Here is a 9,060-nt window from a genome sequence, read left to right as displayed (position 1 = left end):
CCTCTACCTGGACCCTCTCGCCATCAGCCCTCATCCTCAGGTCACACCCAGGTCTCACCTGATCACCCGTTCTCCCTTTGCCCCTTTCTCTTCCTATCCACCCCTGGTGACTTTCTGACATGGTGCCCAGTCAGTTAACTGCAGCCATTCAAACCAGGAGCCTGTGCAAGTGAGTACGGTGTGTGGACTTTGACATCCCCCCCTGCCTTGACTCACTCACTTGATATAATAACAGTGGCTGTGCCCAAGGAGTGGCGATGGATTGGAGCCACAGCCCAAATCTTCACTTCTCCCTGCAGCCAGACCAGTCACCATGTGACCTCATGGTGCCCTCTACCCAGCAGGCATGGCAGCCTTGGCCATGGAGGAGATGCCCACGTGTGTCACTCCGAGGCTCCCCATGCACCGGTGTGGTTGCTCTTGCTCTCTGCTGCCCTCTGCCATCACCATGAAAGGCACATGGAGAGGGTTGGGGGAGCACATGCAGCAGAACTGAGATGCTGGATGTCAGTGAGATCCACAGCCTGCCAGCTGAGCCCTAGCCATGTGAATTATCCTGACAAGTCTAGCAGAGCTGCCTGGATGGTCACCTGAGAGACAGGAGCAATGCAAGTTTATTGTAGTTTATATGATGCTGAAGGACTGTGTTTGTTACACAGCATTATTAAACCAGTAGGTGACTGATACACAGGGCACAAGCATGAGGCTCATGTTCTTAGACTCTACCAATAGCAGGGACATTTGCAGGTCCTTTGTGCAGGACTGGCATACTCTTTGATGTTCTGTTGGACTGGACATTTGCGCAAGTGTTGATCTTGCTCATCCACTAGGGTTTTGCCCCTGCTTCTTGGGAGAGACAGAGCACAGAGTGAGAGTTTGAAGGAGTGGACAAGAGCTCTGGAAGGGATACAAAGTGATAGGTGGCTTCTGAGCTGTGACCACTGAGCTGTGTGTCCTAAGTGCCCACCAACCCCACATGGTTAAGGATTTCTGAGGCAAGGGAGAAGGGTGAGGGTGATATCCTCAAAGAAGGGTGAACCTTGAAATATGCCTACCTGGAATGATTCATGGTAGCTGACGCACAAAGGGTGGGCAGTGCCAAGAGGGCAAACTGCTCCCTCAGAGCGCTGCAAACAGCCTGCAGTGGGTTGGCGAGGGGCCAGGTTCTTGCTTCGGAAGGTCTCTCTGTGAATCCCAGCTGCACTTCTGACTGGCGGTGTGAGTGTGTGTCTGCGCTCTCTGGCCTCTCCGTTCCTTTGCTGCACAGTAGGGCCAAGAGCACCTGCCTCGCGGGCTCTGCCCCATGCTGTACTCCTACCTAGGTGCCCGCTTTGCTCCTCGACTTACCGGCTTCCCTAAGTCTCCCCGGAAGTCTTCGGTGGTGTTCCCTTTTCTATGTGATCCTTCGGAGCTTGGTCGCCCAGAATGTCGTACTCTAAGCAAGTGGGTGGAACTCAGGATCAGATGGTGAAGTTGGCCTTGGGGACATCTCAGGCTCTGCGTTAGTAACAATAACAATGACAGCAGTGCTTACTTGGATTGTCACATCAGCCCTACAAGGGAGCAGCTGCCATTGCCACTGCCAGGTCACAGGCTTGGCTGTCACCCTAGCAGAGAACATGGGAGCCCAGTAAATCCTACCCTGACCCAGAACACCCCCTCAAAATGACGTTCACCATGTCCACTTCCTTCTCTTCAGCATGTCACTTCTTTCTCCGGTGGATGGGGTGGAGATGGCACATCTGTACCCGGCCTTAATAGCCACCCACCTCCTGCCCACTGTGTCCTCCTCCATGCCATGTCCTCCCCTGTCCTGTGGCTGCTCCTGTTCCCCAACCAGATGCCACCTCCACAGCATCTTGAGGTGCCAGATCCCGGCCAGGCGACACTGGGCTCCATCCTGCTCACCGCCCTGTACAGTCTGCCCTTCCCTGCTGCTGTCCCCAGCTGTCTTGATCACAGGCCTGCAGGTCGCCATAGCTGCCTGACAGTTTTTTGTGCTCAGACTCCTGTTCCCAAAGTTCCTTTTCTCTTTTAAAAGCCACTTTCCCTACCTTGCACACCCTCCAGTGACTGCCTGGTGTGGACTGCAAAAGACACAACCTTGGGTACCTGAGACGTGACCTTGTTTGGGAACTGGGTCTGCACAGATGTGAGTGAGATGTGAGTCACAATGGAAAGGGTAGGCCTTTGACCCAGTGTGACCTGTGTCCCAGCACACAGACTCTAAAGAAGAAGCAGATACTGGACAAGCGGCTGCAAGCAGAGGAAACCCGGCACTGCTGGCATCTGTCTGCCAGCAGGGATCTCACATGAACTTAGTATGGTTTTTCTTATAGTCCTGGGAATTCTACAGATGCGGAAATAACCTCAGAAATGTCCGTGGCATGATTAAAACACATGGTGACAAAAAAAAAAAAAAAAAAAAATGGTGAATGTTAAATTTTAAAAATTTATTTAAGTACAAAACCCTCTCAAGGTAGATGCTGCATTCGTTCCAAACATACTTATTCCGTCCTTCTTGCCACTTTCTAAAGCAGTTCTGAAGGTCCTTTTTTTGTGAGTGTCTTTGTTAAATGTGATCAAAATTAAAGTGCTGAGTGAGAATGCTGCTGCGGAGTTCCATCCAACAGAAACGCAGGCTCGTTAACACATGACCATGCATTCTTACTCACCAGATCAGGTACTGTGTCACTGCTCACTTCTCCAAAGTCAAAATCACCATGAAAAGTAAATGTTTTAAATCCATTCAGGACATGGAGGCAGTCATATCCCTCTATATTAGGCTTTTATTTTCTTTGCTGGGACAAAACATCTGACGTACACAAGGAAAAGAAATCTACTTGGCTCATAGTCTCAGAGGATGCAGTCCGTGGCTGGCTGGCTCCCAGGCAGAGACATCGTGTTGGAAGGGTGTGGTGGAGGAAAACTGCTCACCTCCTGGTGGACAGGAAGCTGAGAGACAAGGAAAGAGCCCGCCAGCAAGGGAGGGGCCTGGGACCAGATACAGCCCCCAAGGCCACGTTCCGGGTGCCCACCCAGAGACACTCAGAAGGGCACTTCACTACTCTCCCAGGCTTGTCTCAAGACAGTCAGGCTGAGCATCAGGATTAATGATCACAGCATCGACACATTGTTTATGTGCCGTAACCTGGGGTTCCCCATCCAGACTCAGCCAACTGAGCTCAAAAATATTCAGGAAAAAAATTTTCATTAGTACTGAACATGTACAAACTGTTTTCCTTGCCATTATTCCCTAAACAATACAGTATAACAACTATTTGCATAGCATTTACATTGCATTAAGTATTGTAAGTAATCGAGAGATGATTTAAAGCATACAGGAGGATATGTATAGGTCATATGCAAATGCTATGCATGCCATTTTCTAAAAGGGACTGGAATATCTGTGGAATTGGGTCTCTGAGGACCCCTGGAACCCACCCATGGGCCATAGAGGGATGATAGCGTGTAGCAGAGAATTAGAATGAAAGACAGGGCTAGACTGGGGGCCGGAGGCAGGTGAAGTTTTGTTACCATCTTTCTCTTTGGACATCATCTTTTATTTTATGTTTAACATTTATAAAGCAGTAAGTTGGATTGGGCCATCAGGAAAGACTACGGCAGTTTTATGTTCTAGTCTAGCATTTGAAGTCTAGCATGGAGAATGGCTGGCTTTCTATGCACTATGTTATTTTCTTGACCTGGGTTCAAAAAATGAAAGACTGTTCAACTTAATAAAATTGAGAATGAGAATGAGAGACAGAGACAGAGAGAGAGAGAGAGAAAGGCAGGGATGTCCTCTGGCCAAGTCTAGCAGGATACATATTTACTATCATGAGAAGGGGCAACGAGTAGGACCCCCTCTCCTGTGCCTGCAGACCTCACCTCGGAGACTAATAGATATTTACTTAGTCCCGTTGTTCATGCTGTGTCTAATATTTATCTGTCACAGGAAACTGCCGCATGTTAAATGTCAGTCCTTGTTCCAACAGCTCGCCACTCTGCGCAGCTGGGATTTCACCCCCACAATCCAGTGTCCCCGGCAGAGCTCTGCCCTGGTCTCGGCAGTGCTCCAGCTGGCCACTGGCGGGTCCCCTTTTCCCCAAGAGGTCTGATGGAAGGACCCTCCAGCTGGGTGTTACGTTGCGATGTCGGTCACCACCAGGGACAGTGGATGGGCCCCAGCTGAGCTCCAGGCTCATGGATGCCCTAGCTGTTACATGGCTCATTTCTGAGTATAATCCCACAGTTTTCTGTACAGCCACGTCATCTCTAGACAAGTTGTCACACCTGATACAGTGCAAATGCTCTGGAAATACTTGTTACACTGCATTGTTTAGGGAATAATGGCAAGAAAAAAGTCTGTACATATTCAACACAGACACAATTTCCTTCCTGCATACTTTTGATCCACAGTTGGTTGAATGTACAAGTGTGGAACTAGCAGATACAGAGGTTGACCCTGGGTGTGTCTGTGAGTGTGTATGTGAGCATGCGACTCTTACCTGGATGTTGGGCTGCTTGTACCAGGGACCATGCCACTATGGGGTAGAGTTCAGACACCTACATTTTATCTGAAAACACCCCCATGCCTTGCAATACAGATTCTCCATTCCAGCTAGGATCCATTTCAGTCAATTCCAAGCTCAGTCTTTAAGGTAGAGAGTGTACGGCTGGTCCCTGAGCTCAGCTGGGACACTTTGCCTTGCCCTTGGATTTGGGGAAGGGGAGGTATTCATAGGGTGGCCTCCTGGAACCAGGTAAAACAGTCAAGAGGTCCCCAATCCCAACTCCAAGCTCTCGGGGCCAGTTCCTCTCAGGTTTCAGTGAGATCGCACCAAAGCACCCAGAGAGACCCACTGATGCCCCAGCAAACCCTTCCAGTCCCCGTTCTGTAGAACCCATAAAGACCCCAGAGGACCTTCCGTCAGGTAAGCCCAAGAGCTGCTGCCAAACGTGCCAAGAGGACCCCGAAAATGTTCAGGATATTTGGTTTATAGAACTGAAGAGAGATTCAAAGTACCTAAAACAATTTCTCTTGGGAATTAGGGCAAATTGAGTGGATAGAGCACACAGCACGTGACAACACTCTACAGATGTGAGCTGACTGTTGGTCTCGTTAGCTGTGGCAGACAGCTCCGGCATAGAATGCCCAGCACAAGGGCTTTAGATATAACTGAACGTTACAAAGGCTGCTGTGACTACTATGAGCGGCTTCCTCCAGCGCCCAGAGCTCTCTTCTCTTCTCTGATGGCTGATAACAGAGAGGAGGGAGATGCCAGCCCCAGACCTGTGAGATCTGAAGGTGCAGCGTCCCAGGCCAGTCCGGGGCTTTCTGATCTCTGTGAAACCCATTTCCCTGGATCACACAAAGGTCCCAGAGCCCCCTGCACTCCTTCCATCCAGGTCCTTCTGTTCAGTAAACAGCATTACAAACAAATGTACCTAATTAGAAATAAAATGTTCCCAAGCAGCTCAAAATAAAATAAAGTGTAATTACTAATGATATTTAAATGTTGTAGATATTTTATTTTTTTAAAAATCCCCTTAATTTAAAATGAAGAATGACTTTAATTTAATTGAGAATATGCTTTAAACCGGGCGAGAAGTGGCTCGGCTCTGGATGAAGGGTTTCTACTGACTGGGAGGGGAGATGCAGGTTTCCCGGACCTGTTAAAGCAGCAGGAGGGTGTCGGGAGGGTGAGCACCCTTATTTTCTCCAGGGATCATAAACACATGTTTTGGGATATTTTAATGGCACGAAGGTCATGTCCTGGCTCTGCTAGTAACATATCATTTGGCCAGGTCCTCACACTGTTCTGTGCCTCAGTTTCCTCCTCTGGACAGCGAGAATGCGGATCCCTTCCTTGGGGACAGTTTATTGATGTGAAAGGGTTGTGGCTTGCTGGGCGTGTTGGCACACGCCTGTAATCCCAGCACTCAGGAGGCTGAGGCAGGAGGATCATTGTGAGTTCGAGACCAGCCTGGGCTACAAAGTGAGCTCAAGGCCAGCCTGAACTGCATAGTGAGACCCTGTCTCAAAAAGACAAAAAAAAAAAAAAAAAAAAAAAAAAAAAAAAGCATAAGTGCTACTCACCTGCATGTGGCATCGTCTCCACTGTTAAGTTCTATTATGACGCGTGGGACCATACTGACATTTTCTCTTTTGTGACTTGGCATTTAACTCAAAACTGAGTGCATTGTAGATGCTCGAAGACTGACCAAATCAGTTTTGGAATAAGTGGATGTCTCCTGCTTACATATTAAGGTTGGAAGAAGTAGCAGATTAGCTGTGTTAAGTCACACTGAAAGCTTGAACATGTACATGGGCAGTGACTGATTAGTGTTTTTGTTTGATTGCCTCCAGGGATGTGGAGCTCACTACTCCACGCCAAAGACAGTTTTGGTTATGAAGAACTCTGACTGTTGAGGAATTCCTTCATCTTGGTCCCTCATAAGTTTTCTAAGTTGGGCATCTCTCTGGCCTTTTGGACCACGTGGAAGAGAACAGGGCCCCAGGTAACACTGGTAGACTTGTCATGAACTGACATTCCCTGGTTTGTCCACTTGGATGTCAGGGTACAACGTGGTGGTTAAGCTGTGTATCTGGGAATGATTGTCAGAGTTGATACCCAGGGCCTGTCACTCAGCCCCTCTAGGATAGTGGATAATTTACTCTGTGACCTTAGGTTGGTGACCTGGCCTCTCTGAGCTTCAGTGGTCTCATCTGTAATAAGAACTCAGCTGGAGTTCTCTGCTCAGCACAACCAAATCCCACAAACGCCTGTGAGAGGGAGCCTGTGAGCATCAACCAAGGGAATCCAGCTGGGTCTGGGGTGGCCACCAGAAACGCCGGGCCCCTTGTCCCTGTGTGCCCTTGTCAAGCAGCATTTAAAGCAGTTGAGGGATGGAGGGTTCCAGAGCCCTTGTGCTCACAGCTCAGTCCTGCCAGGCCCAGGAGGAAGCTACCTACATTCAGAGCCGGTGTCTGAGTCACCACAGAGGAAACAGGCTCTGTTCAGTGAAATGGTGCCGCAGTGCCCTTTGTGGAAAGGGGTTGCTTCTCGACGCCTGTCTGAGCCACACTCAGCCCTCGCCTGGACAGTTGCAGTGGCCACTTCCATCCCCGCCCCACTGCCCCCTGGGCTCACCCAGCCAGGCCTGGTCACATCTCTCAGTCTTTCAGGGCCCCATGTGCTCTGCGCACCTCTTTATCCTTCCCTGCCAGCATCCCCCACCTCCTCCCACCCACTCCTTTACCTACAGCCTCCTCCTCGCCCCTCTCTGGTAACAAGTTCCCCTTCCATGCTGCCTCAGGGCCTTTGCACATGTGGTGCCTGCTTCCTTGTCTGCTGTCCTGGCTCTTCATGTGGTTTGTTCCTGCAGTGTCACAATTCATGGAACATGTCCCTGACCCCATCCCATCTAAGCTGCTCCTTCTATGTCTGTCACCTCTTATGTCTCACCTTGCTTGATTTTCTTCTCAGAATTTCCAAGAACCTGAAATTATAATATCTTTTTATTGTTTCTTGTTTGCTTTTTTACCCTGGGTGACTGCAGTCACCACCATCACCCCTGGATTGGAGAAGGTCACAGAGAGAAGGTGACCTTGTGATTGGAGCCATCGGCTCTGGTGCAGCATTGCCATATTTTCGCTGTTTGTCTGCGGACAAGTTACCTGGCCTCTCTGAGCCTCACTTTCTCCATCTGTAAAGTACAGATGGCTCTTCTCTTTCAGAGAAGATTCAGATTAGTTTTAGTGCATGACAAACTCTCCTGTGAAGTAAGGACTTCACAGACATCAGATATTCTTTTTTTTTGCCTCCTTGGTGCCAGAGATGGAGTCCAGGGCCTGCTCACTGAGCTACATCCTCAACCTTTTAAATTTTTTTTTTGAAACAGGGTCTTGCTAAGTCACTCACTTCCCAAGGCTGGGCTGGAACTTGCCATCCTCCTGCCTCAGTCTCCTGGAGTGCTGAGATTACAGGTGTGCACCACCATGCCTGGCTCAGACACTCCTTACCCTTCCTGTGGGTGGGTGGACGACAGTCCAATAACAGGTTCCCACGACAGGGCTTCTCATTTCCCACACGGCCCAAGCTAATGCCCAGTTAGCATGTGACTGTTCAAAAGGACAAACAGATCTGTCCCTCTCTGCTTCTCAGAACCACTCTGCTCTGAGGGACACAGGAGTTTATAAAGATGGAAAAGGGGCAACTTTGGGATGGAATACTTTGGAATTGATTGCTGTGGTCACATCACCAACATCACCATCATTTTCTAGAGAGAATCCTCCTCTTCTTTGCTTGATGTTGATAAAGCAGGGGTGCCTTTTCTTTCCCTGATAATTAAAGTACTATATTATTACTGTGAAATCATTAGTTACCGCAGATTGTGTAACAAAGCAGGAAATAACAGTATCTTACCACTTAGAAATGCTTAGACATCATTTTTTCTAAGTCATTTTCCACACACTCAAAACAAAACAAACAGTAAGTTCAGACTGTGTCCAGATTTTCATATACTAATGATTTGATTTTGCCTTTTCTTTCCACCCTGAGTATTTTCTCATACAATTAAAAGCATCTTTTCCCTGTCGTATTCAGTCTTGATGGTCCCAAGTGGCTGTATTAAAGTCCTCTGTTGTCACTTTTGGAGGGACGTCCCCCAACCTTTGTCACTGTAAGCAAAACCACAATGAACACGTGTTTCCTGAGTCACCTCTGTATCTCTGATTATATTTCTAGCTAGATCTGATCAGGAAAAATGATTAGATCAAAGGACTCCAACATGTTTAAGACACTTGTTCAGTTATTGTTGCTATCAGACATGCTGGAGAAAACTAGAAAACATTTGATCTATTTATTCATTCAACAGGTAATTAAACATTTAATATGCTCAAAGCAAATTTTACCTTCAAGGAGTAAAATGAATTCTCCATTGACCTATCCACTGATTGATGGATTGATATAATCATCCAGCCTTTCATTCATCCATCCCATTTTTCCATCTATCCACCTATGCAACCATCCATCCTACTATCCATCCATCCACCCA

At 48.2% G+C, this 9,060-nt stretch overlaps 1 long non-coding RNA gene across 2 annotated transcripts; it reads right to left on the bottom strand.

Moving 5' to 3' along the window:
• Positions 1-606: 606 nt before the first annotated feature.
• On the bottom strand, positions 607-2,135 carry LOC102019568. Of its 2 annotated transcripts, XR_001236284.1 has the most exons (4): positions 2,055-2,135; positions 1,348-1,497; positions 1,056-1,259; positions 607-843 (listed from the first exon to the last, which is right to left on the bottom strand). It is a non-coding gene; the product is annotated as an uncharacterized LOC102019568 (long non-coding RNA). The 2 variants fall into 2 exon arrangements; XR_001236285.1 differs by having other exon boundaries at positions 607-846; positions 1,056-1,497.
• Between the last annotated feature and the right edge of the window lie 6,925 nt (positions 2,136-9,060).

The sequence above is a fragment of the Chinchilla lanigera genome, unplaced genomic scaffold, assembly GCF_000276665.1.
Source record: "Chinchilla lanigera isolate Chin_1 unplaced genomic scaffold, ChiLan1.0 scaffold00054, whole genome shotgun sequence".
Taxonomy (NCBI): domain Eukaryota; kingdom Metazoa; phylum Chordata; class Mammalia; order Rodentia; family Chinchillidae; genus Chinchilla; species Chinchilla lanigera.
This window is presented reverse-complemented; position numbering and strand designations above follow the sequence as displayed.